The 27,657-nt window shown below is 44.6% G+C and overlaps 1 protein-coding gene and 1 long non-coding RNA gene across 2 annotated transcripts in view; both read right to left on the bottom strand.

Annotated features, from left to right (window-relative positions):
• LOC139055666 (neprilysin-1-like) overlaps nt 1-27,657 on the bottom strand; it is a 448,216-nt gene that overhangs the window by 128,921 nt on the left and 291,638 nt on the right. The gene's annotated exons all lie outside the window — the stretch shown is intronic.
• Nucleotides 20,319-27,412, bottom strand: LOC139055342 (uncharacterized). Its single transcript, XR_011511684.1, has 3 exons — nt 27,304-27,412; nt 24,859-25,005; nt 20,319-23,226 (listed from the first exon to the last, which is right to left on the bottom strand). It is a non-coding gene; the product is annotated as an uncharacterized lncRNA (long non-coding RNA).

Genomic DNA, 27,657 nt, shown 5'->3' with positions numbered 1-27,657 from the left:
CACAGCGCAGGACGCGCCTGCATGTAAAAGAAGTTTCTGGAATGTTATCGATGGTTCCGTCCATTGTCTTTCACCGCAACTTGTGTAATCTGATTGCATGTATGCGCGACGCGAATAGTGTAGAACTTTGTGGAAGACACGCGGGTCCCAGCGGGTAATCCGGAACATTCGATGACTGATCTATAAAAGCCGACGCGCTTGACCCGCTGATCAGATTTTCGATGATCGCCGACCGTGTTCGCCGCTATCGTTGTGTTATAAGTGTAGCCTGTTTTTGTGGGCACAGGTTCGCCCAATAAAAGTTAGTTTTGTCTTTCACAGTATTGCTATTGTGTTCTTCAACGTCACCACCCCGTGACAATATCAATATTCATGTCTTGACTTGGCTTTCGTCTCACGAAGCCTAGTCAGACGTGCAGGGTGGTTTGCGGACATAGAGACGCACGGAAGCGACCATATCCCCACGTACATCAAGATCAGAGGATTGACCGCTTCCAAAATACGGGATACGATCCAAAGAGTGGACTGGCCTAAATTTCAGTCTATTATGGAAGAACACTGCGACGCCAATCCATCTTTCGACTTGGAAGAGGCAATCAAGAGCGTGGTGCAAGACACTATGCGTACTCTAACATGCTCCTCGAAACTTAATGATTATGATGTGGAACTAGAACGACTTCGAGCAATCCGACGACGTGCTGAACGAAGATACCGACGTACGAAAACAATGGACGATCTACGGACCGCCAGGCGCACGCAAAAGAAGATACAGCGCCGGTTAGACAAGCTCGAATCGCAACGTTGGGCTGCCTTCTGTGAGTCGCTAGATCCACGCAAGCCTTTATCGCAACTATGGAGAACGGTGCGCGGACTGCGGACGCTTCCCGTACAGCGATTCCCATTCAAGGCACTTGCCCTCTCTCAAAAGAGATCGGAGATTGACGTGGCAGAGGATTTCTGCGCCAGATTATCCGGCCAACTCACAGCTACCAACATTCCATCGCCTTCGAGCAGCTGTCCGCCACCACGTGATCACCGGTTGGATCTACCATTCTCGATCCACGAACTTAAGGCAGCATTAGCTTTGTGTAGCCGCACATCAGCGCCAGGACCTGACGGAATTTCCTACCGAGCTTTGTGTCACCTGGGGGAGCGAGCGAGAGGGGTTCTTCTTGAGGTGTACAATGAATCTTGGAGAAATGGCACGCTACCAACAACCTGGAAGACAAGTCGCCTTGTTCCACTGCTGAAGCCTGGCAAGTCGCCGTTGGAGCTCTCCTCATATCGCCCGATCGCTTTGGCGAGCTGTGTGGGCAAAGTAATGGAGAGGATGATCCTAGGACGCCTGGAGTGGTACTTGGAGTACCACAACACCTACCCAGATGCCATGGCGGGCTTCCGACGCGGTCGATCATCGATCGATAACGTCGTCGACCTGGTCACCTACATTCAACATGAGAAACGCCGTAAGCGTCTCTGCGCATCCTTATTCCTCGACGTTAAAGGGGCGTATGACAACGTTACGCATGAAGCCATCCTCTCTGCTCTCGCAGAGGTAGGAGTGGGTGGTCGGATGTTTCAATGGATACGGAGCTATCTATCCATGCGATCCTTCTTTGTAAGCACCGAGGAAGGCCATACTTCTCTACATTATAGCTACCGCGGCGTCCCCCAGGGCGGTGTACTTAGCCCCGTGTTATTTAATCTAACACTAATTGCTCTCCTTGAGCACGTGCCAACCACAGTCAGGCTATCAATGTACGCGGATGACATCTGCATATGGACATCTGCAGTAACACGCCTACAGCTGCGAGCGAGAATTCAGAAAGCCGCGACACAAACTGCTGTCTACCTCCGTAATCGAGGCCTCGAAATTTCCTCCGAGAAGTGCGCACTGGTGCCATTTACGCGCAAACCCATGGCAAACTACAGTGTAACGATAAATGGCCAAGTATTACGACAAGTCCGATCGTACAAGTTTCTAGGTGTCATAATCGACAGGGACTTGTCATGGAGCCCACACATATCTTACGTGAAAAAACGGTTGACAGGCATATGCCACCTGTTCAAATTTTTCGCTGGCAAGACCTGGGGAATGTCGCCTAGTGCCATGTTACAACTGTACAGGGTGCTTTTTCTGGGATTTCTGCGATACAGCTTGCCAGCAATAAACAACACAGGCAAAACGAATCTACGCACTATACAAAGTCTTCAGGGTCAAGTGCTCCGGATCTGTCTAGGCCTGCCTCAGAGTGCTTCAACAGTGGCTACGATAGCAATCGCTAGAGACCACCTTGTCAAGACCCACATTGAAATTGAAGTACTCAGGACCCATATAAGGCATCTAGCCAGGACTCCTCGTCACCATTTAGCCTCTCTACCAGCGGACAGGCCACACACATCTTTCAGCCAAACGATAACTGCATATGATGAATCATTGCCAGCTTGTTTCACTCCGGCTGCGAGACCTTCGATCCCTCCATGGTGCCTCGCTCAGCCGGAAATCAACCTCGCAATACCTGGTATCTCGAAAAAAGCTGATCTGTCATCACCAGCCCTTAGACAGCTCACGCTACTATATTTGTACGGGAACTACCGTGACTCTACGCATATTTACACTGATGGATCTGTCCTTCCAAGCAGCTCCGCGGCGGCAATCGTCATACCAGCGAAAGCTACAACAATCACATTTAAGACGACCCACGCGACAACATCGACAGCAGCAGAGCTCGCAGCGCTCTTTACTGCTCTTCATCACATTGGTGATGAACCGCCACACAAATGGACAATATTCTGTGACTCGAAGGCGGCACTGCAGTCTCTACTGTCACCTTTACGACGCGGACCGCACGAACAACTAATATTCCATATAACAGAGACATTACACCATATAAGTGATGCAGGCCACGACATAACCTTTCAGTGGCTTCCAAGTCACTGCGGGATTGTCGGCAATGAACGGGCGGATCACGCTGCCCGCTCAGCCCATACTGAGGAGCGCCACGTCCCCATTCCTCTTTCTAGAACTGACGCTGCACGGAAGCTCCGCCTACTTGCTCGGCAGTGCACCGCGTCGCAATGGAATGAGCCACATTTAAGAAATCCGCGACTGCACTCACTTGATCCAACATTAAGTCTTCGAGCGCCATCACAGCTTCGCCGTAGAGACGCCACGCTTTTATATCGACTTTGGTTGGGCGTTGCCTTTACTAAAGCCTATGCCTTCCGCATAGGGATGACCGACACCCCAACCTGTGACCACTGCGGCCATGAAGAATCAATTGGCCATATTTTGTGCACCTGCCCGCAGTACAGTCCACAGAGGGCATGCCTCAGCCAGGAACTAGACCAACTGGACGACCAACCGCTATCCGAAAAAAGAATTCTGCAACATCGAAAGGACCTACCGTCACAGAAGAAGGCCGTGCAAGCGCTTTTGCGCTTCTTGCGATCTACCGGCCTGTGTGAACGACTTTAACTGGAACGCCTTTTGTGTGTGTGTCTCCATGTGTGCGCGTTCGTTCTTCTTTTTTTGCGTTTCCCTCTCTCTCATCTTTCTAACCCCTATCCCCCATCCCCAGTGTAGGGTAGCAAACCGGAGACTCATATCTGGTTAACCTCCCTGCCTTTCCTCTTCATTCTCCCTCTCTACATGTCCCCACCGCAGATGAGGCTCAAGTTCTCATTAGTGATACAGGTAAATAGTTTGTCTAAGTGGTTAAAAAAACGCAATGTTGAACCGTTTGGTGGGCGGTAGCACACAACAAGTGCTCTGTTTTGTAGTTTAACTGTGAGAATTTCATAGTCACTTGTTGTTACTGAGCATTCTTAAATAATTTCGCAGTCATAGTCCTTTCTAACCAAAATACATATCCCGCCACCACGACCAGTGGGACGATGTAGGTAAAATGTTTCGTGCGTCGGAAGTCTGTCCCGCCGGTGTAGCATACTGAGCAATATGATGGTGTAACATAATGAGCAGTGTTTGATGGGAGCCCGTCTGGTCGGGATGAAACGTGGTGAAAAGGCAGGCAAAAACGGGGCACTACGCCGGCCGAAGTAAAACTTAAAGAACGCGCTTCGGCTCCCACAGGGGAGCCTTGTTCACAGATAAACAAAGGTGTTCAAACAGCTCGTTTAAATAGTCTTGAACACGTGACGCAGGCAGTGCGCACACACTGACGGCAGATTGCATCGCTCCTATTCAGAGTGTGTGGCGCAGTCTTAATCGTGAGTCACTCAAGATAAAGGCGTCGAGATAACCCTGTTTCCCTGACAAGCACACGTGCCTTCCCCCAGTCAATTGCGTGGCCACTTGAAGCGTCATGCTCAGCCAAAGCATCACATTTTCTTTTTTTCACGTCATAATTCTGCTCTTTAAGACGCCTTTCAGAGTCACCAGTTTCGCCAATATGCACGTAGTCACAATCCGCGCATGGTATAACGTACACAACACCTGGGAATTCCTCTTTTGGTAATTTGTCTTTTCTGAGCTGTCAATTCTGTTGTGAAGGGTGTTGATATTTGCACATTCCGCGTCCGAACAGGTTGTTTTGGGCCATTTGGTGGAGATACTGCGTCATTTTCACCAGTATGGTTTCGTCCAGGCTGCGCTGCCACTAGGATATGCGTAGGCGTTCGACTGACTTTGGCTGTGTCGTATGTATGGCTCCTGCTAATCTGTGCTGGTGACGTTGAGACAAATCTCGGGCCAGATAAATCCGATCAAGTTCTCGCTGCAATTAAAGAACTGAGATTATCCAGTGAAAATTTTCAAAAAGTTCTCGGAAAAATCAAAGATGTACAGCTGAGCGTTACAGAAATCAAACGGCGCTTATCTAAGCTAGAAGAAAGCTCGGCCGCTGTCACTGACATCTCTAAGGAATTCAACACTTTGGGCTCGATGCTGAAAGAATCGCAAGACAGGCTTCAAAGCATAGAAACAACTCATACGCGACAGTCTAGCAAACTTGTTGATGACCTCAATAATAGAACGCGTAGAAATAGCTCGATCTTCAAAGGCATTGCTGAGCAGACAACGGAAACATGGAAAGATACCGAAGATGTTGTGATAGAGTTTGCAACTAAGAACTTGGGAATGGCAGTTGGCGAAATCGAGCGAGCACAAAGAATAGGAGATCGAAGGGAGGACGACACCCGCCCAATAATTGTGAAATTCTTAAATTTCAAAGATAAGACCTGCATTCTCAAAAATGCCACAAACTGAAAGATCATATATCTGCTTCCATTTGGATAGAAGAGGACTTTTCACCTAGGATGCAATTTATTAGGAAGCAGCTTAGAGACGTTGCTCGAAAGACCAGACATCCTGGTGCGCAATATAAACTCTTCTTTGATAAACTCCTTCTTAATGGTACCCTGTATTCATTCAACTGCACCACTAGAGAAGTGACTGCTCTTCCCGAACGCCACTCTAGAGATGGGCCTGCTTTTTTGAAAGACGGTATTAAAGAAATGACTAGTCCCCATAAAGGCGACGCGACCATTCAGGACAAATGACAACAAAATAAAGGGATAAATTCAGCTAAGTATGGACAGCTGGGCTAGTTGGTTATGATTAGCATTGTGAAACATAGTTCCAGCGCACATTTGAACAAGGACGGGGCGAGAAAGACAACACAAACGCCGGACTTCAACTGAGTTTTATTCATTGGAAACAGGGCTTTATGTACACAGGGGGAGGGGGTGGGACTGCTACTGCGCAGGACCACTCAAAAATATTTCTTGGTCTAGGCAAGGTCATCACAGGAGTCAAAAAATAAAAGGAAACACCGGGAAATATTTGAAGCATGTTGTATCTCTAATGCAAACGAGAACTGTGTCAGTGCTCCTTCTGTTGCACTCGGGACAAAAGAAATTGATTATCTCAGGGCAAACGGATGTGTCGAATCAGCTAGGCAGGGCGGGACATGAACAAGATTGTACTGTGTAACGTAAATAGAAGGGAAAAAAAGAGGGAAAAGTTTCTCCTTTTATTTTTTGACTCCTGTGATGACCTTGCCTAGACCAAGAAATATTTTTAAGTGGTCCTGCGCAGTAGCAGTCCCACCCCCTCCCCCTGTGTACATAAAGCCCTGTTTCCAATGAATAAAACTCAGTTGAAGTCCGGCGTTTGTGTTGTCTTTCTCGCCCCGTCCTTGTTCAAATGTGCGCTGGAACTATGTTTCACAAGGATAAATTCAGCGTTGTCAATTTTGGTGACGAATTTCCGTAGCCTCCTTCCAAAGCAAGTTCATTTCTGTTCTTATGTCGAAGCATGCTCAGCTGACCTGGTGTTAGGATCAGAGACTTGGTTATCTCTCGATGTTAATAATTCTGAACTATCCTTGTCCAGCCAGGTTTCATCATTTAGGAAAGACCGCATTACTTCACAAGGTGGTGGGGTAATTATCGCCGTAAGGAAAAGCTTCCAAGCGTTTGTTGTTGATACGGGATCGTGCCTGGAAATATTGTGGATTGGGTTACGTCTGTCACCGTCTTTAACTTGTGCCCTTGGGGTGTGTTATCGCCCACCTCATTCACCCGAGGAACTCCCTGAACACCTGAATGAATCTTTAACTTACATTCAGAACAAATTTCCACGCGCACCAATATTCCTGGCCGGCGACTTCAATTATCCGAATATTGATTGGAAGACATGCAGGCCCCTCCATGGCACAAGAAAGCGGGAGTGCCAGAATTTTCTTGATGTGCTAACACTTTTCAATCTGCACCAAATAGTTTCCGCACCTACGCGTGGTCATTCGCTCTTAGATCTTGCACTGACAACGCAACCGGAGAAGACATCTGTACACGTATTAGATGGCATCAGTGACCACATGATACTGCAGTGCGATTTTACAGTAGTCAGGAATAAGCCAGAAAAACAGAAAAAGTTATATTTGATTATACCAGAGCAAATGTTGACGCTCCCCTTAATGAACTATCATTATTCTCTACCGATATTTTCCACTCTTTCAATATGCGGGATGCTAATGAGAACTGGTTCCTAATTCGTGATAAACTAACTCTGCTGAAAGATAAGCACGTGCCTAAGGTCCCCATTACCACATCTACAGAAAGCACGCGTTTCACAAGGTACGTGAAACGATGCATAAGCAAAAAGAAACAGTTGTACGCCAAAGCTAAACTGACAGCATCTGAACACGATTGGAACAACTACAGCGCACATGCGCAACTGTGCAAACGTGAAATCGAATCAGCGAAGGACAAATTTTATAACAGTGACCTTTCACACATGTTAAAAAACAATCCTCAAAAATTTTGGCGCGTTGGTAATCCAAGCTACAGTTCAAACTCCTCAGTATCCATAAATAAAGAAGGTAATCTTCTTACTTCCCTTAAAATAGCAGAGGAATTTAACAAATTTTTTGCTCAGTATTCACTCATGAGGGCCCCTTATCTAATGACTTACAATTCCCAACGCTGCACTCAACTATGCCTGACATAACTGTCACGCCAGAAGGCGTATGTTCTGCCATAAACCGTCTCCCTACTAACTCGGCACCCGGCCCCGATAGAATATGTCCTAAATTACTAAAAATAGCAAAGCCTGTAATATGTCCCATCTTAGCTGCAATTTTTCAGCAATCTATAGATACGGCCTGTGTCCCAAACGACTGGAAAATTGCGCGTGTCATACCCGTTTTTAAATCTGGTGATGCCTCTAACCCGTCAAATTACAGACCAATTTTGCTAACCAACATCAGCTGCAAATTACTAGAACACATAATCTCATCGGCCATCATGAGCTATCTGGCGAAGCATAACTTCTTTTTTTGCTAATCAGCACGACTTCCTCCACGGTCGATCTTGCGAAACACAACTGTTCGAATTAATTACTTTCCTTCATTGCGCTGTTCATGCTCGCTCTAAAATAGACGCCGTATTTGTAGATTTCGCCAAAGCGTTCGATAAAGTTCCACACAAACGTCTAATAAAAAAACTTGACAATATGAACAATAATTCGAAGGTTAGTTTTCGGATTGAACATTTTTTGGCCGATCGCTACCAATCAGTCTTTGTTAATGGACATTCATCAACCCTCTCCCACGTTAAATCTGGAGTACCACAAGGGTCTGTACTCGGACCTATCTTATTCTTATTTTATATTATTGACATAAGCAATCACCTCAATTCTACGGTCCCATTGTTTGCAGATGATTGCAGGATATACAGACAAATAATTGAGCCTTCTGGTTCCCTTCAGTTACAATCGGACCTAAACAAGATTCACAATTGGTGCACGCAATGGCAAATGAAAATTATCACCTCGAAAACAAAAGTCATGACATTTACCACAAAAACTGACCCTGAACCTTGCCATTACACTCTAAACAGCATGACCATAGAATCGGTACCTATCATAAAATATTTATGGATCCATTTAGCATCCGACCTTTCATGGAACATCCACATAGATACGGTCATTAACAAGGCTTTTGAAACACTCGGATTTCTCAGACGCAATCTGCGTTTAGCTAATGCAGAAACTGAGTCTTTACCATACACCACATTAGTGCGCTCGCAGTTGGACTACGCCTCTTTGATTTGGAACCCGTACCAAACATACTTAATAACAAAATTGGAGTCTCTTCAAGATAAACCAGCTCGTTTCATATCGAAGAACTACTCGCGTATGGCAAGTGCGACTAAAATAAAGAAAGCTCTCAACTTACCTCTTCTTGAAAAACAAGAACGCTTTCCATACTGTCCTTTTTCCACAAATTATGTCACAGCCACTCTTACTTTGCTATGTCCCGTCTCACGCCAGCGCATCGCATATTCCCACGCATTGACCACCAACTCAAAGTCGAACCCATCTTTGCTCGCACTAACCTCTTCTTTCATTCGCCGCTCGTCCTAGCCATCCGTCAATGGAATCTTCTGCCTGGCACCATTGCATCTGTCATTGATTACGAAGCGTTTGTAACCAGCCTGAAACGTCACGTTGAGCTGTAACCTTCATCCTTCCCCTCTCCCCATTTTATATATGTGTGCATATATAACGCTACTCTAGGTAATAATGGAATGTTTGTCGATGATTGTTGCTACATGTCTTTATATTTTAAGTTGTTCTTTTCAGCATGCTGTTAATGGCCAGCGACTTCTGTATGCATCCTAGTACTGCGTTGCTTTGTACTTACTGTTGTCCCCCCCCCCCCCCCCCCTATGTAATGCCTGCCGGGCCTTTAGGGTATTTGAATAAATAAATAAATAAATAAACATTGATGAACGATTGTCGTAGTTTCTGGTTTGGAATGTGTGTCACTTGAAAATTGTAAGAACGCAGAATACGGCCTTGAGCTTCCCTTTTGCACGGTATATATGGTATTCCGGCGCTTTTGATCAGAGGCACCATAGGCTAACTGTGGACGTGCCATTTGTCGTTCAAGAGCATTCAAGAAACAACACGCGTAACCACAGGCTGATAGTTCCCGCCGTACCACGCTTACGTCAGCTGCATAGTCTTCCTGTCTTGTGCAGATTTTCTCCACGCGTCGTGGAAGCGTGGAAACCACTGCCTTTTTGGGAGAAGCAGGTTGTATAGAGCCGAAATGCAAGTAGCGTCCTTTGTGAGTTGGCTTTCTGAAAACTGCGAACGACAAGGTAGACCACTTTCTTTCAATCAGCATATCAAGGAAGGAGTGCTTGCCGTCGACTTCCTCTTCCGCCGTGAACTGTACCGCAGCTTCGATGCTGTTCAGGTGCGAAGTCAACGACTGAACTGCTCCTTTGTGAATGCCGTAAAAACAGTCGTCCAATTAGCGAAAAAATGCCTTTAGAGCAGGGCTGAACGAAGAGAGCGCTCAACTTTCAAGTGCTTCCGTTGTCAAATAAGCGGTGGTTACCGATATAGAAGCTCCCGTAGCCATTCCGTGGACCTGTTCGCAGAAACGTTTTTGGAATGTGGAGTACGTGTTTGACAAACAGAACTGCGTCAGCCGAGCCAGGTTCCGTGCATCGACGGGCCTTCTTTCGGGTAGAGTTACATCCGACTACAGAGTGGTCTTGCATACGTCCATGGTCAGTTCCGTTGGCACACTAGTGAAAAGCGATTTCACGTCCAAAGAGACTATGATATCGTTTTCATCCAGTACGATGTCGCGGACTTTGTTCGTCAAGTCAAAGGAGTTGCGAATGTCAGAGGCACGTTGTCGGACAAGGGGTGGAATGAGACGATGTAAAATACCTGATAGCTTGTGCAGGGGGGAACGCGTAAAATATACAGTTGGACGCATGGGGCGTCTGCCTTGTGAACCTAGGGCAGGCCATAAAGAGCAGGTGCTGAACCATTGAGAGAAAGTAATGTGAAATACAGTGACTTACGTTCAGGGGGGACCACGTGGAAGACATCGGCCGAAAGCTTCTACTAGTCTCTTTGCACCTTGAGTGTTGGATGCCGGTCAAGTTGAACGTACGTTTTCATGGTTTCTAACAGCGTCAACAACTTCTGGGAATAATCAACTTTGTCCAACAGAACAGTCGTGTTGCCCTTGTCCCTGGGAAGGGTCACGACCTTGCACTTGCCGCGAAGCCTCTTTACCGTTTGGCGCTCTTTGTTTACACGTTTGTTTATTTTACCTGTTAACAAGGCTCTCGCGTTGGAGCAGAAACGTCTTCTTTTTTTTAAGTTTTACTTTGGTCGGCGTAGTGCTCCGGGTTTTTTACATTTTCACCATGTTTTATCCCGGCCGGACGGGCTTGCGTCAAACACTGAACTTCATTAACCTTCGTCAGGCGTAGGGCCAACCGATCGTTCAGCAGACTCCCCAGCTTTGTATCACTGTCTACGCGAGTGGCATCGTTCTCGGGCCACCTCAAGTTTAACTATGAATGCAAGACTCTGGGTTTGATCATTCGTTCACTACGTCTGGGAAGACCTGTATGTACACCCTTTGGTCTCAGCGTCATCGCCAAAGCTGAGCGGCAACTCTTACAAGCACAAATCCAAGCCTGCCGGGAAAAAGTGAGAACTCTGGAGAACCAAGGTTTCTTTTCTCGCCGTCGCCTCGAGTTTCGGTTGCCGAGCGATTTCGCAAGCGTACAGCTACATGCAAGTCTTCGCGCACGGAAAGATAATCTGTCGCAAGACAACAACATTCGCGCACTTCAAGCACAACGAAGCGACGTTCAACACTAACCAGGGAAGTGCACTTTTTTTTTTACTTTTGGGACCCAACAAATTTGTTAAAGGGTCCCCACCAATATTTATTAGGAAAAAACACTCCTATGGCAGCTGTTCTTTTTTTTGTACTGTAAAATCACATAAGACTGAGATAGCTGAAGTAAGTAAAACAAGAAAACGCATTAGTGAGAAAATTTCAAAAATGAGATCCATTTTTCTAAGAATTTTCTTTTTTACGTCATCGAAAACATCGGCACAGGAGAATAAAAGAAAAAAAAGAAGAGTGAGGACATGTGCAAGCATGCGGAGTGTTATGCATTGTTAATATGTGAATGCTTTAATTGTTGAAGAAATGTATGCAATGTTCTTAGAGTGGTTATGTCACTATCAAGCTCATTCCAAACTGACGTGCGTGTAAACTGTAGTGTAGAGCAACCGTAATTAGTATTTACCTGAGGCAATAGAAGCGACAGCGAGATGCGTTCCCAAAATTTTGAAGTGAGGGATGGAGCAAGACTGTTGTCAAGGCTAGTTTATAATTAACTATTTGATCCATGACGGAGGCGATGTTGCATGTTGTAAAATCGTAAATGTTGAGGATGTTCAAGGTTTTAAATAAATCTTCACTCCTAATATGCATAATGTTGGGTGCTATAATTCGAAGAGCTCTTTTTTGAAGTGTAAACACCGGTGACAGATGAGTTTTGTATGTGCAACCCCAGATCGCTAAGCAGTAATTAATGTGAGAGTGAACAAATGCGTAGTAAAGATTTCTAAGTGTGGTGGGGAGGAAACAGTTTCGACATTTCAACAGCACACGCAAACCATATGAAGCTTTATGAACTACAGAACGCACATGAAGGCGGAATTTTAAATGGTTATCGATAATAGCACCAAGACATTTTGTTTCACTAAATTGTTTTATCGGATGGTTATTGTAAGCGACATCTGAATGAATAGTAGTTTTCCTTTTTTCAGTGAAATAAGATAGAAACTGCCTTCGTTCGGTTACCGTGAAGGGCACACAGTGTACACCAACGGTGCAGAATTTGTGATTCAGGGCTAAGCTCATTTATTAGGTTGCATTCTTCACGATGAGCTATTGTAAAGTTAGTATCGGCTGCATAGAGTACAGGGGCAGCCCGCACAAGCTGCGAAGGCAAGTCATTTATACAGAGCAAAAAAAATTAAGATCCAAGCATGGATCCCTGGGGAACGCCAAGGTTAATAAGGGTGCGGTTGGACTGAAAGTCACCTAGCTGAACAATTTGTTGCCAATTTTATAAACAACTGCGAATTAACGTCAAAGGTATTCGAATAATTCCATAATGAAACAATTTATCGCTGAATGTAAAATGAATGAGAGAAACGAAAGTTTTCGCAAAATCTATTAACAATCCCGCGACTAGATAACCACTGTCCATTGATTTTATAATTAGGTCTCCAAATGTTCAGACTGCAGTTTGTGTGGAAAAGCCTTTTCTAAAACCAAATTGGTGCCGAGAAAGAATGTTGTGCTTGTGCCCATTGTCATAAAGGCGCCTCGCGAATATTTTTGCCGAAGAACGGTAGCACTGAAAATGGATGGTAGTTTTCTATTCTATACTTGTCCTATTACTTGTACAGTGCCAGCACCTTGGCAATTTTCATCGGTCCTGGAAACACACCCGTGACAAATATAGTATTGACGATATGCGCGAGAACTGGTGAAACAATTTTAGTTACAAGTTTAATGACATGCGCCGAAACATTGTCAATTCCAGAGGCTGAGTTTCACAAATTAGAAAAAACTGAAGCCACCTCAAGCTCATCTGTAAGGTGAAGGTAAAAGGAAGCATTTGTACGCGGAGTGTACGTTGCATCAAAGTCCTTACCAGTTGAGTTAATGTGGGAAGAAAAATAGGCACTGAAAGCAATACGGATACTTTCGGGTGTTGTGTACACAACGTCATTGTATATTATTTTTTCTGGGAGATGGTGTTGTACGGCTCGCTATAAAAACTGGCTGAGACGGCATCAGTTTTTTTTCACATCCTTCCCGTTCAGTTCAATGCGATTGCTCAAATAAGATTTCATTGCTGCATAAAATGTTCTATTAAGAGTTTGCGAATACGTTGAGTATCTTTCCTTCAAGGAAGTGTTATAAGGTTGCCTTTTTAATTTCCCGTACATGTTGTATTTCGTTTTAATAGAAGGCAACATGTTCTCAACATGTCCTCGTACAAACCAGATGAAAGTGAGATTTCGGTCCTCAGCCTTGGGCTCAATTTCAACGCTGGAGCGGCAACGGATAAAAAGAAGTTCGTATGTGCCGCGGAGAACGCCGTTAGCCAGGTTGATAGCTAGGTTGTTAGCCACGAGTGAGGGTTTCATCCCGCATACCGTGATGAGGCCCTCACTCGTGTGGTGTCTCGTGATCCTTCCCGTGGAGAAGAGGAAAGCGACTATTCTGTTGGGCAAAGTAGACCACTCCCAGATGATGTTGACGCTGTTAAAAGACAATAACAAGGAAGTTCAAATTGAGCGGGATCCAACACCCAAAGTGCAAAGAGACTACTAGAAGCTTTCGGCCGATGTCTTCCACGTGGTCCCCCCTGAACGCAAGTCACTGTATTTCACATTACTTTGTCACAATGGTTCAGCACCTGCTCTTTATGGGCTGCCCTAGGTTCGCAAGCCAGGCGTCCCCATGCGTCCAACTGTAGATTGGACGCATGGCACTCTGCCAACTGCCACTCACATATTCTACTTCTATGACTTTATGGACAAAGTCCATGACGCCGTATTGGATAAAAGGACATCTTGGTCTCTTTTGACGTGAAATCGCTTTTCACTAGTGCGCCAACGGAACTGGCCGTTGATGTATCAAAGACCGCTCTGGAGTCGGATGCAACCCTACCCGAAAGAACGCCCATCGATGCACCTACCTGGCTCACCTGTTGCACTTCTGTTTATCAAATACGTACTTTACGTTCTATAAGAATTTCTACAGACAGGTCCACGCAACGGCTATGGGAGCTTCTATATTCGTAACCGCCGCTAATTTGACAATGGAAGCACTTGAAAGTCGAGCGCTCTCTTCGTTCAGCCCTGCTCTAAAGCCCTTTTTGCTACGTGGACGAGTGTTTTTGCATCATTCACAAAGACTCAGTTCAGTGGTTGACTTCGCACCTGAACAGCATGGGAGCGGCGATACAGTTCATGGTGGAAGAGGAAGTCGATGGCTAGGACCCCTTCCTTGATATGCTGATTGAAAGAAAGGTGTCTACTTTGCCGTTGGGAGTTTTCAGAAAGCCAACTCAATAGGACCATACTTGCATTTCGGCTCTATGCAACCTCCTTCTCACAACAGGGCAGTGGTTTCCACGCTTCTACAATGCGCGGAGAGAATCGGCACATGACAGGAAGACTATGCAGCCGACGTAAACGTGGTACGGCGGTAACTATCAGCCTGTGGTCACCCACGGTCTTTCTTGAATGCTGTTGAACGACAAATGGCACGTCCACAGTTACCCTATGGTGCATCTAGTCGAAAGTGCGCCGGAATACCATATATCCCGTCCACAAGTGAAGCTCTAGGCCGTGTTCTCACCCGCCGTGGTTGCTCAGTGGCTATGGTGTTGGACTGCTGAGCACGAGGTCGCGGGATCGAATCCTGGCCACGGCGGCTGCATTTCGATGGGGGTGAAATGCGGAAACACCCGTGTACTTAGATTTAGGTGCACGTTAAAGAACCCCAGGTGGTCGAAATTTCCGGAGTCCTCCACTACGGCGTGCCTCATAATCAGAAAGTGGTTTCGGCACGTAAAACCCCATAATTTTTTTTTAGGCCGTGTTCTGCGTTCTTACAATTCTCAAGTGGCACACATTAAAAACCAGAAACTACGACAATCGCTCGTCAATGTTTATTCGCTATGTCAATCGCTTTTCAATGTTAAGGACAAATTGCCAAAAGAGAAATTCCCAGGTGTTGTGTGCGCTGTCACATGCGCGGATTGTGACTGCGTGTATATTGGCGAAACTGGTGACTTTGAAAGCGTCCTAAAGAGCACTATTATGACGTGAGAAAAGAAAATGTGAAATCCAGTGCTTTGGCTGAGCATGCCGCTTCAAGCGGCCGCGCAATCAACTGGGGGAAGGGACCTGTCCTTGCCAGGGAAACGGGACTATCTCGACGCCTTATCTTCAGTCGCTCGTTATTCAGACTGCGCCACACACTATGAACACGAGTGATGGTAATCTGCCGTCAGTGTGTGCGCGCTGCCTGCGTCACGTGTTCTAGACTATTTAAACGAGCTGTGCGAACACATTTTTTTTTTACCTGTGAACAAGGCTCCCGCGTGGGAGCCGAAATATGTTTTAAATTTTACTTTGGTCGGCGTAGTACCCGGATTTTGTCTACCTTTTCACTATAACGAGCTCTATGCTGTAATGACGAAGGGCGCAAGGACAAGGCCAGCCAGATCGTCTGTTCCATGCGGTTATGAACAGACGCTACCACCTGAACTGTTCAATATATCCCATTACAATGAGTGTACTTTGCTGTGGGCCAAGCGTCTCACGTTTTCTTCAATATGCCCTTGGTAGCCACATCAGGTGCTCAAAGTAGGCATTCTATTGTGGCCAACATGCCTTCATTTGCGTTTCTTTTTCATTTCGGTGCTCCAGCCCCATATGAGAAAAAATACATTGTTGCGCCGCAGCGAATTGCAGCATGGTTAACCTACGATTCCGCGACTTCTTCTTTTGCGAAAAGTTAAGGGGCACAGGACGTTTCAGTTGCCGGACACTCTTATTAAATTATTGCGACAGTAATAATATGGACATTCCAGGCCCATTCCTGCCGTAGCCATCTCCGTCATGTTCTGTAAAAGGCCCAAGGGCGATAACACCGTGAACACACGCCGCATGCTGCATGTGCGAGCTGGGGGGGGGGGGGTCGGCACGGGTGAGCAGCAGGACTCGCTCCGCGACAGCCGACCGGAGCACACTGTTGCGGATGGCTCGCACGCCAATAATCTACGAGTCGTCCTTCGATGCCGTCGACGATGGGCATCGCGCCTCCCACTAGCTTGGTCGCTTCCCGACGAACGGCCCGACGGGTTCGCGGCCGGCTGAGTGTACGTACTCCTACGCTTTCTGGCGCGCCCATCCTGAGCCGAGCCGCTAAACCGGTTTCCAGTCGGACTCAGCCTGCACGCCTGTGCCGCTCCAGGCTCTCGTACTGTTACTTAGAAAGTTGTATAACGATGCGTGGACACCAGCCCCGTACCACTGTGAAGAGCGCGGAATGCTGCGGTTCTAGACCTACTGCGCCCACGGTGGATGGTTAGGAAAATATCCTTATGCACAGCAGATAAGAGCCTACGTCGGGCGGCTCGACTGATAATTGTACAAGTGTCGTTCAAAACACACGAGATCATTCTCTAGTTCCTGCGGCGTTTTCTCTACTTCCCGCTTTACATAAAAATGTTTTGATCCATAAATATTTTCACAAACAACGGTTAAATTGGTTTGTTTGGTCGTTACCTCGGCTCTCTCCCTTAGTAGCTTAATTTCTCGACTCCTTGCGACTCTTGTTTCCAGGTTGCCGATTTTGCGCAAACATTTCTGTACAGTTAGAGAAAAACCAGACGAGGTAGCGGGTGACATTCATATTGTGTAGGGTTTAACGGTTATTGCGGGGTTTTACTGAAATTTCGAAATTTATGGGATGACTGTGAAACGTAGATCGTTCGAAAGATATCGCTGGGGCCTTTCTAGCGGCAGCACCTTGAGATTCTGTAACAAACAGCGGAATAGTGATAAAGAAAAATATTCCGCCATTTTTTAGTTGGAAGAATATCAACATGTTTCAGACGCTCAGTTGACTGTACTTTCCCTTGACCCGATCAGTAATCGTTTCCACTCCTCGGCCATAATAATATACTGCAACAGCAGCCCAGTGTTGACCAGCGAATAGCTGTCAAGTCTCAAGATCGATTTGGTGGCGCTTTGAGGAATGCGTGTGAGGAGTGATGGCGTGGGCGCAGGCATGGTGGTCTGTGGCTTAATTTCAGAGGGGTGCTGCCCCCTTTAGATACGTTCCTGATTTAAATGGAGAGGAACTTGTCGCTTAAATTCGTGTAATGGCTTTTTGTCGACACAGACAAAGAAATCCCTGGGTCAAAGCCATATACATTTTCGCTGTATATAGGCCGAGAGATCATTATGACTGCCATGACAACCGAACAGCAATGACGAGTAACCAACCTTGTACACACTCTAAAAACAAAGAGTTCCTGGCACTATCCGAGGGGGTATATGCCTGTCCCATATTTTTACTCTTCTCGAGAGTAGATCGACCCTTTTAGAGAGAGAGAGTAGAATAACTCCAAGTGACATACTTATATTACTCCACCGCAAGGGCGTGCTCGTACTCTTTCGCAGAGTGCTGATACTCTCTCTACAAGGGTAATAGTACTGCTTCAGACCGAGTGCTTCTACTCCTCCAAACCGAGTACTTGTACTTCTCCAAACCGAGTGTTTCTACTCCCCCAAAGAGAGTGCTAGTACTCTTCCCTATAGTGTGAAAGCACGGTCACGTTAGAAGGCATTCGCAATACTTACATCTGGGGAATATTTGATTCCTTCATAAGCAGCTCCTGCACTTATCCTTCGTGAATTGGATGTAATCTGTAGTCGCCGAGTTACGCAAATGAAACATTTTCTCTCTTAAAAGGTCAAAATATTTATTGATCAGTCACAAGACAAACTGAACAATAATTTGAGAAACGTACTGACAAACACATAAAATCAGATGACAATGATGCCCATGAACTTTACAACACATCTGGTAATAAAACAAGTATATTCTCAAAAGTTTCATCAGTCTTATAGTGTAGAAATATCTTTTATTCTAATAGGCTCCACCTACTCAAAAATAAAGTATACAATGGAAAGTTAGACATGGAACAAACGTGTGCAAACATATTTCACATATTTCTCTTCGGACTACGTTCGAAGAGAAATATGCGCCACATTACTGGTCAGCAAACGCATTTCTGGCACAGAAGGCATGCACTTATATCGCAGAGGTTACCAGACGAGCTGCTAGAAAAATGAGTATAAAACGGCAAGGAGCATTGGCATTAAAATCTAGCGCATCATATGTCCTGTCATATATTGCAGCTTTTCATTCCCATTATGGTAAGAATGCTATATGTCTGAGCAGCAGCATGCATAATTACATGATCAATTATTGTGACTAATTGAAAATGCAAACTAACTGAAGTATAGCATGGCTTCAGATGTGAACCAAAAATCAAATGTGATGAATATGATGCATCAAAGACGACATAAGCATAAGTGCAGGCAGGGAAGTGCACCAAAAAGACAAACAAAGAAGCAAATAATAAATTGGGAAAGGCACCATCCTACGTGGATTTTGCATGCGACTATGCATGCACTTGCACAATGAACCAACTAACAGAAACCAAAGCTTTCTTTCCCACTGAAGTGGTTAAGATACGTTAAAGTAAGAAAAATCATCGCGCTCCACAGAATTTTATCTTCGTCTCAAAACCACTACATATGTGTCTGGGAAGATTAATACATCATCTCACTGTGCACTCTATTTAAAGTCCAGAAATTTACCGTGTGCGAAAATGTTTTAATTTTATTTTGCTTTACCAAAATTTTGTCTGCAGAAGCCATCACACTAAGGGGCTTTTACTTGATTAACACTATATGTTCACATCTGACAATTGATGGACAAGTGTTCCACTCAGATGCTCTCAGTTGTTTGCATCGAACACATCTCCGCCTCCACTAGCATAATTGATTGGCAAGTAGATTGAGTCACCCTAATCAATATATCTAATACCTGCCAGAAGCTATCATATGACTATTTCACAGAAGGAGAAACCACACGAGGGTTGCAATGTGGGCTTGTTGGTAATGCATCTTCAAGGGGAGTACGGTAGCGCGATTAAAAGACGGGACAAAAGAAGACACATAGGGACACACACAGCGCTAACTTCCAACATTGTCTATTATTGAAAACCAGGTCGTAGTTATACACTCAGCCAACATGAGTCACAACCATGTGAACAGATTAACAATCAGAGCGAAACATTTTTGTGATATGTTAAACCATGCGCAAAAATTTCAGTTGTTTTCCAGTGAAAACCAATGATGGTTTGCTGATACATGAATCCCCTAGGGCAATCTGCTCGACTTCTAAGTCTAGTGAGTGCGCACTTATTTCTACCGGTGATGATTGTTGATTCGAGTAGAGGGGAGCACTTATGTTGCTTACAATGAAGGGAGAGAAACCCATCTGATACAAGTTTCTCGACTTTATTTTTCTGTTCGCGCAGTCCATCATTAATGCATCTGCCCGACTGTCTAACGTAATACTTCCCACACGATAAGGGTATACGATATATAATTGATGTCTTACATTCTCTAAACTTCTTCCTGTGTTTAACTTGGCAGCTAGGGGACTTTCTTTTCTGGTCTTGTTTTTCTACACAGGCTAATTAGTTTTTTGGGTGCTGAAAAAACCACATCATTGTTACCTCGGCGGGGAATTTTCTTTAGGTTGTGCGACAACCGGTGGATATAAGGTATCACTGTTGGTCGTTTTTTCTCTCGGTTACTATTTTCTTCCGCTCGTTCAGCAGTCCATGATTGCTGCACTTGCCTAAGTATTCCCTCTGCAACTGATGCCATTACATGATTGGGATAACCTGCTTCATGTAGCCGCACGGCCTGTTGTGTGAATGCTTCGTCAGTGCAATGATGGCTTGATTTAGTAAGTGCGTTAGTAAAACACGTTTTCGCAATTCCTCGTTTTACCAGTTTAGAATGGGCTGAATGATATGACAAGAACGGTTTATTTGTCCTGGGACTGTAACACCAGCATGCCAGATCATCATCGAAGGTAAACTTAACATCAAGAAACTTCAGCTTTTGTTCTATAGGCACTTCGAACGTAACTTCCAGTGGACAAAGACACTCGCGTATAATATTACTAACAGCTGAAGACTCTGTGTCAAAATTCTCAAGCTTAACATTGACAAAAACTAAAAATCATCAACAAATCCAAATATTTTAACAACTCTTGTATCATTGATGCGTGAGCACAGGTCTCTGTTTAGCTTGGCTAAGTACAGGTTGCTTGAAACAGGCGCTAGGCAGGATCCTATACAGACCCCTTGTTTTTGAAGGTACGCAATGTCATTTCTTTGCACAAATGTTGACTTCATGTACAAGTCTAAAAGTTCTAAAAAATATTCAACGGTTGTGCCCGCTTTCGTACTAAATCTTACAGCACCAAGTTCATCTATACATGATTGAACCCAACTTAACAATTCATTCAGCGGCAAAAAAATAATACAGGTTCAAGAGTTCAAGAGTTCTTTATTTGCATATTAATAAGGTTACAAATGGGGATTATACATACATACAGAGGGAGGTCCCATAGTCAACAGACTGTACAGGGGACCTCCCATTACAAGTGAGTAGGATATATAAATACAAAGCAGCTATATAAAAAAACAAAAGACACCATATTAAGTTAGTCACTTGCTTACGCTGTAAAACATTAACGACAGAAAGCACTTATTAATAAAATGATAACGATCACATTGTTATATTGAGTGCAAAAATTTACGAAGGTTTGACTTGAATGTGTAAAAATGAGAGGATATCTTAATATGACACGGTAATGAGTTCCAAAGTAGTGTGGCTGAAAAATTAGTAGTAAATTTACCATAATTAGTTCTAGGTTTTGGTAGTAAATAGCTGTTGGTAGAAGCGAAACGGGTAGACGTGGAATATGGATACTGGCTGGTACTAATTATAGGGAATGGGAGCTTTCCGTTAACAGATTTATAAACAAGTAGTCCAAGTGAGTATTTATTTAATTTCTGTAACGATAAAATGCCGTTAGATCTGAGCAATGGAGATGCTTCCGATGTGTAGCTGCTACGTGTAATGATGCGAATTGCTTGATTTTGTGTATGCTGTAGTGGAAATAAATGTGTGGGATACGTGTTTCCCCATGATGATATGCAATAATTAATATGCGTGTGAATAAAAGCGTAGTAGAGGGAGATGAGTGTCTTCATTTTAAAGAAATTGCGAACTTTAATTAATATTCTAATTCCATATGCTGCCTTCTTTGTTAGAGATAAAACATGCTCATCAAATTTTAGGTGTTTATCTAATATGACGCCAAGAAACAGTACACTATCAGCAGGATAAATTGCACTGGAAGCAAAGGTTAGCGATGGATACACTGAGATATGTTTTTGTTTAGCTGAGAAGATCACGAAGTTAGATTTGGCAGTATTAATGTGTAGTCTGTTTAGTTGGCACCAGGTTACAATATTTGCCGCGTCGTGATTAAGCTTACACATCAATGAATCAAGGCTTTTGTCTGAGGAGAAGATGGTAGTGTCGTCAGCGTAAAGGATACATTCAGAGGACTTTAGGTACTTTGGGAGGTCATTAATGTATATTAAAAACAAGAGAGGCCCTAATATAGATCCTTGTGGTACACCAATGTTAGTTGTTTTAGGGTGCGAGTAAGTGCTGCAGATTGATACAGTGTATTCTCTATCTTTTAAATAGTTACGTAGTAATTGCAGTGCCGGGCCAGTTATACCAATAGAGTCTAATTTAGCAAAAAGGATGTTATGAACAAGTGAATCGAATGCTTTAGAAAGGTCAATAAATAATGCACCAGCGAAATTTCCAGTGTCAATTGCCTGCCGAATCTTGTCTGTTAGAAATATTAATGCCAAATCAGTTGAGTAACCTTCCCGAAACCCAAATTGATTTGGTGATAGGATGCAAAATTTTGATAAATAGCTTGATAAGCGTGTTACGATTAGTTTTTCGATAATTTTACTGAAGAATGAAAGTATAGCTATAGGGCGGTAATTAGCTGTTAGACGCTTATCTCCCTTCTTGAATACGGGGATTATTTTGGCTTTCTTCAAAGAAGTTGGATATATTCCTGTTTTAAAGATGAGGTTCACTATGTGACAGAATATTTCAGATATTAGGTACGCTATCGTTTTTATGAGAGATGGGCTGAAGTTATCGAGACCAGGACCTGTATTTTTTAGACTGGAAATGACTGTGACTATGTCTTCAGGTGTTGCGGGATGAAGAAAAAAGCTATGGGGCACACGGGGGTAAGTTTCGGTCAATGAATCTTCGCACTCTTCATTATCAGCACAAAAGGAATTAACGAAGCAGTTTGCAATGTCCAAGGGATATGTCCTTCACATCTGCTATGGTCCTTCACATCTGCTGAGAAGGCCTTTAGTCCCGCGTTACAGTTGGCCTCTACAAAGGCTAAAAGTTCCTCGGAATTTTTCGTGATGAACATATCTTTAATCTTGAGTAGGTTAAGTTTGTCTAATAAACAGACTGCAATGTATTTCTGCCACGTGCCTTTCTCCGATACTATTACCCTGAATGGGACACCTTCTTTGTGAGTTTTCGCGCTAAAAAATACACCGAGACTGTCTTTCTTGCTTTTGCCTATTGATTTCAATACTTTATCTAGGTTCATGTCCCGGCACATCGCAACAGCTCTGCTCTTAACTTTCGCCAGTGAAATTTCCTTGTGTTCACTGAACACGGCTGATATTGCTTCATTAGCTTTTTTCATTGTAGATACCATGTGAAAATATTATAAAGCCTCCTTCTTTGTCAGCAGGTAGGACCGACAGTGCATTTCCAACTAAGTACGTAACAACGTGTTTCACTGGCAACTTGAAACTTTGAAGCCTACATTTTTTCAGGACGTCCACGCCTTCAGAGTTCATTCTCACGCCTTCGTCTTCTGGTGCATGTCTGGAGATCTGCCGCACGAGAGAAAGTAGCTCCGGTTTCATGCTCTTAGCTTCCATGGCGAACTTAGGACCTCGTTCTAGGATTTCACGCACCTTTTCTGGCAGGGCAAGGCCTTCGGGAATGTGGACCTTATTACTTGTGTGCTTCGATGGGACGTGCCGCTCCTCGGAAGCTTCTGCCCGGAGCTGCCTCAGTTGATGTCGCCAAAGGTATTCCGTGACCTGATGTGTCAGAGCGGAGTTGTCAGAGATGTGTCAGAGCCGAGTAACTTGGTTATTCACCGCGAGCAGTTCCAATGATCTGGATTCGTGAGCATGCATGTAAAAGATAAGAATTCCTAAACATGGGATACTCCGCCCCCAATGCTTCCCCTTTCTGGAACCTAAGAGGAAGCCATACTTCTAAAATTACGTGTAAAAAATAGATAAAAGGGGAGAAATGAAAATCTGTCTGCTTCATGTCAGCATTTAAAATACAGAATGACAGTGGTCTGTATTTGTACCCTTGCATTCATGTGCTGTTATATTATGTAAGCACCTAACCAAGCATGAGCTGTTGCTTTTCATAGTGAACGCAGTCACTGTGCTCATTGCAAGTATCTATTATGTCACTAAGAAAAAATGCAATTTCATTGTACCACTATATATATACAGTGAAACCTCGTTATAACGAACAGTTAAAAAGTCGGAAATTAGTTCGCTATATCCATAATTCGTAATATAAAATTTTGTAAAAAATACATGCAAGAGGAGCAAAATTCAATCAGAGAAGGCACAGCAACTCGAACGACGCTTACTTGGGTCACGTTAATTTATTTACGCACAAAGAACTGCGTTATCGCGGCCTGCTTCTTGGTGTTCATCGCATTCCGTATCACGCCCTGTTCCACAGTTTGCAAACACTCAACAAGGGCAAACCCACTGCCCTCAATAGCATTGCAGTGGCGGCGCAGTAAATCCAACGCAGCAAGTGCTTCTTGTGAAGTCGGAATGTTCTCATCGTCCACAGGGTCAGCCTGAGCTTCGCATGCGGGATGTTCAGAGACTTCCGCAGCGATTTCGGCGTCCGTCAGTACAGCCGTGGTCACTGAGATGTCGTCGCCACCTACGAAGTCTTCTACAGTCATTGTTGCGGGCATGTCACCAACACCAACATGGCCGTTGGTGGGCATGTCACCAACGGCCACGCCACTGCTAACACTAAAACGCAAAAGCAACATTCGATCACGCCGCTGCCGCCGCTGCTGAAGCGGCGGTGTCAGCGGTTGTGAGATGCGGACGATTTCTTTGGCTGTCAACTCTCGATGACGACGTGGCATCTGCGGCGCTGTCAGTGCCTGCGAGGTTGTCCTGAACGTTTGCTGCGCCGCACAACACACTTGTAGTGCAACGAAGCCTGCCGCCTGCTATTAAAGTGAGGTAGGGCTTGGCGTCGCGAAGTTCGTTATATCCGTTTTATGCCAAACCGCGTTCGCTATAGGAAGTTAAAAATACATGTGTTTGACAAAAATATTTCGGAAGAGTTCGATATATTCAATAATTCGTTATATGCGTGTTCGTTATATCGAGGTTTGACTGTATATATCTGTTGAGAGGCAAGGCAAAAAGCACTCACTTTTCACAAAACTAATCAGCTTTTTTAAAACACATTTCTAACTTTTCAATGGCACTTTACCTTATGTGTTTGTCTCCAGAGAGCATACTTGGCCTTGACTTTTCCATCAGAGACATTACATAAACATACCATGTTAAGATGACTGTCTAGCGTATATGAGAATTTTCATCTTGGTGTGACATACTGTACTTTGAAAGCTTCGTTGAGATTTAGTCAAATGGTACATCCAATATACCCACATTCTAGTTTTCTTGTCCAAATTGCATGGCGATGTATTTTGATTCTTTGGCGTGCGCTTGTCTGCACTACGTGGAGTGGCGCTGGGCTGGCTGTTTGACACCCTTGTGTCCTTGTAGCTGCCTTCTTGCGTTGTATAAAGCGGGTGCCTGAAAAATATTGTGTGCTAAGTAAACACGAGGACATGGTAAAACAACATCAAAACAGTCAAGAAATAAGGTCAGGGCACTAAAAGAAAGTCTTAGCTCTTAGTCTTCCTACTGAAATGCATGCGAAACATCTACATGAGTGCACCAGTCAACCGCTAAACAAATTTCCATTTTTAGATTGACAGAAAAAAGAAATAACTGACTGTTCATCCTCGTTCAGCACCAATGTTGCAATACTCCTGCTAATTAATAGAGTATTGGTCACTGTCAGATGTCATAAGTCTGTCATTAGTTTGGTGTGTCGCAAATAACACTTGTGACACATCCTAAGCACGTGCCCAGTGTGCCCCCGCACCATCTCTGGTTGTGCCACTGCTGAAGCCGTAATTTGAGGATCATATCTGCAAATGTGATGCTAAGTAGGGATGAAAATATGGTCCTCCATTTCAATGAATAAGACTGGATGTGCCATAAGAATTGGCAACACAGCTTGTTATGGCAAGGTTACCCACATTTCAATACTAATCAGAAACAGTTCATTGCAGCCTCCACCTACGCTTACTAAAAGGCATGAACTTATATTCATTTATGAGGCGCGCAATGGACTTGCGCACCTCATAAATGAATATAAGTTTCGACAGACTCGACTACTGCTGCAATTTGAAATCTAGCATTTTACAATCTCGAAGGCACGTAAAAGTTGCAGTTAGACTGCAGTCATTAGTTCATTGGACCAACTCTTTGTTTTGTGTACGTCAGACGACTGGTAACATGGAAATACGGCAACGTTTTATTTTGATATTTATTTCTCCACAAAAAATATTAAAGCGATAACCACATTTTGATCTGCCATGAAATAGCAAGATGCACACATTACGCTTGTAACCCAAAGAGGAAGGGTGATTTAGCTGTTCACATGACATAATTCTGAAACGCCAACTCATATTAGCAAATGCACAGGCATGTCCAAAACAATACGCGTATGTAAAGCGCCCCTGCAATTACAATTCCACACAGCAGCCGTTATATTCGATGCCTATGCATAACTTGCTGCTTGACAATTCACTGAGTTCGTAGACATAAGCACCCTTTCAGATTCGCACCGTGCTCGGAAACCGTAACAGGAGGCATAAAATCAGACACATAATCACACCATTTCAACACATGAGCAAAAAAAGTTCAGTCTTAGGGCTAAACCCTATGAGAGTGATTTCGTGCGCAACGGCGACGAGCGACGGCTTCTAGCGACAAAACGGGCCGCCGCTTGAACAGATGGCTCGGTTCTGCAAATCTATAAATCGTCGCTCGTCGCCCGCAAGCGCTATGAGCGACTAGCCAATAGAGCGAAGCCGGAACTGGATGTACATCACTCAAATACTACCGATTGTCACACGGGACGACCAAGCGATTGAATTTTATACGTGCAAGGTTAATAAGCTACTGCAACACCTTAAGAAATAATTTATGCTGCTTTTTACAGTAAAATACATCAAGTCAAATTACTAGAGCATGCATCACGCTAGTTTCGACGCGTAATTGCAGCCCTCGTACTGGCAACACCGGGGCGACGTCGCTGAATATCGTCGCTCGCACGGAGTACCACTTGTAGGCGACGAGCAAACGCGGCAGCCATCTCCATCGCATCGCTTGTCGCTCTAACACACAAGATCGTTTATATGGAGCTTGTACTTTATTCAGCACAAAACATGAATTTCTCATGCATATACATTAAGTTCAAGATAATACGCCTAACTGACCTCTTGCAGCATGCAGCTGAATGCCTGCAGCAAAGCTACTAACTAGCCCTGGCGCTGCACGTAAGTTAAGTGGTCGCAAATTACCCATGGGCGAACGACACCGTCAAGCGCGCGGTTTATTTAAAACTACAGCACGCCGCCGGCAAAATTATGCCTTCTGTTATGTGACTCCGTATTTCAACAGCGTTCCGGACACAGTAGACCGCCAAACTGAATAAATTAAAATACACAAAACGCACGCTAAGTACGCTCCGCATAGGCTCGGAATCATGGGCTGGTGAACAAACCATCCTCTCGCCTCACGTCTTATTGAACATACCATGGTTCTGGCAGTGTTTGCGAAGTTTAAAGCTCTTACGAATAGCGGCAAGTGATAAAATCACATGCAGTTATCGCGACAACTGGCTTTTTCGATTGACATCGACGGACACAGCGCGCTTGCCTAGTCCGTTGCCGATCGCGTCGGCTAAGCGCCGCGAGGACTTCCTGGCGATAGCATGACATATACGGAGAATGTGCACCTAAGTTAGAATACACTTACCGTGGAGGATTTGTTGTTATATCCAACGAATGACGAACGACTATCGTGCTTTCTGCGGCGACGCGAGTTGGCTGACACACGATCTCCATCCGATAGCCTTCGTTGCTGCACGCTGGACGGATCACTTTCTTCCGGTGCTGTGCTGTTCCGCGATGTTGTGCGCTGCGCGGTGAGGCAACTCCGAGCGAATAAGTAGAGCGCTGGCTCCGTGTCCCTTTGAACTGTGGCAGCCTCTTCTCTTAGAAACAAAACGGTGTGTTCTTTGCTCAGCGTGCGTGAGTGATACATCGCCATGCTCGGCGCCAGCTTCCTACAGTTGAAGGAGAAGGTTACGCTACGTTTTGTTCTCTGTTG

This window comes from Dermacentor albipictus, chromosome 2, assembly GCF_038994185.2.
Source record: "Dermacentor albipictus isolate Rhodes 1998 colony chromosome 2, USDA_Dalb.pri_finalv2, whole genome shotgun sequence".
Lineage (NCBI taxonomy): Eukaryota > Metazoa > Arthropoda > Arachnida > Ixodida > Ixodidae > Dermacentor > Dermacentor albipictus.
The sequence above is the reverse complement of the archived record's forward strand: the minus strand, read 5'-3'. Positions and strand labels throughout refer to the sequence as shown.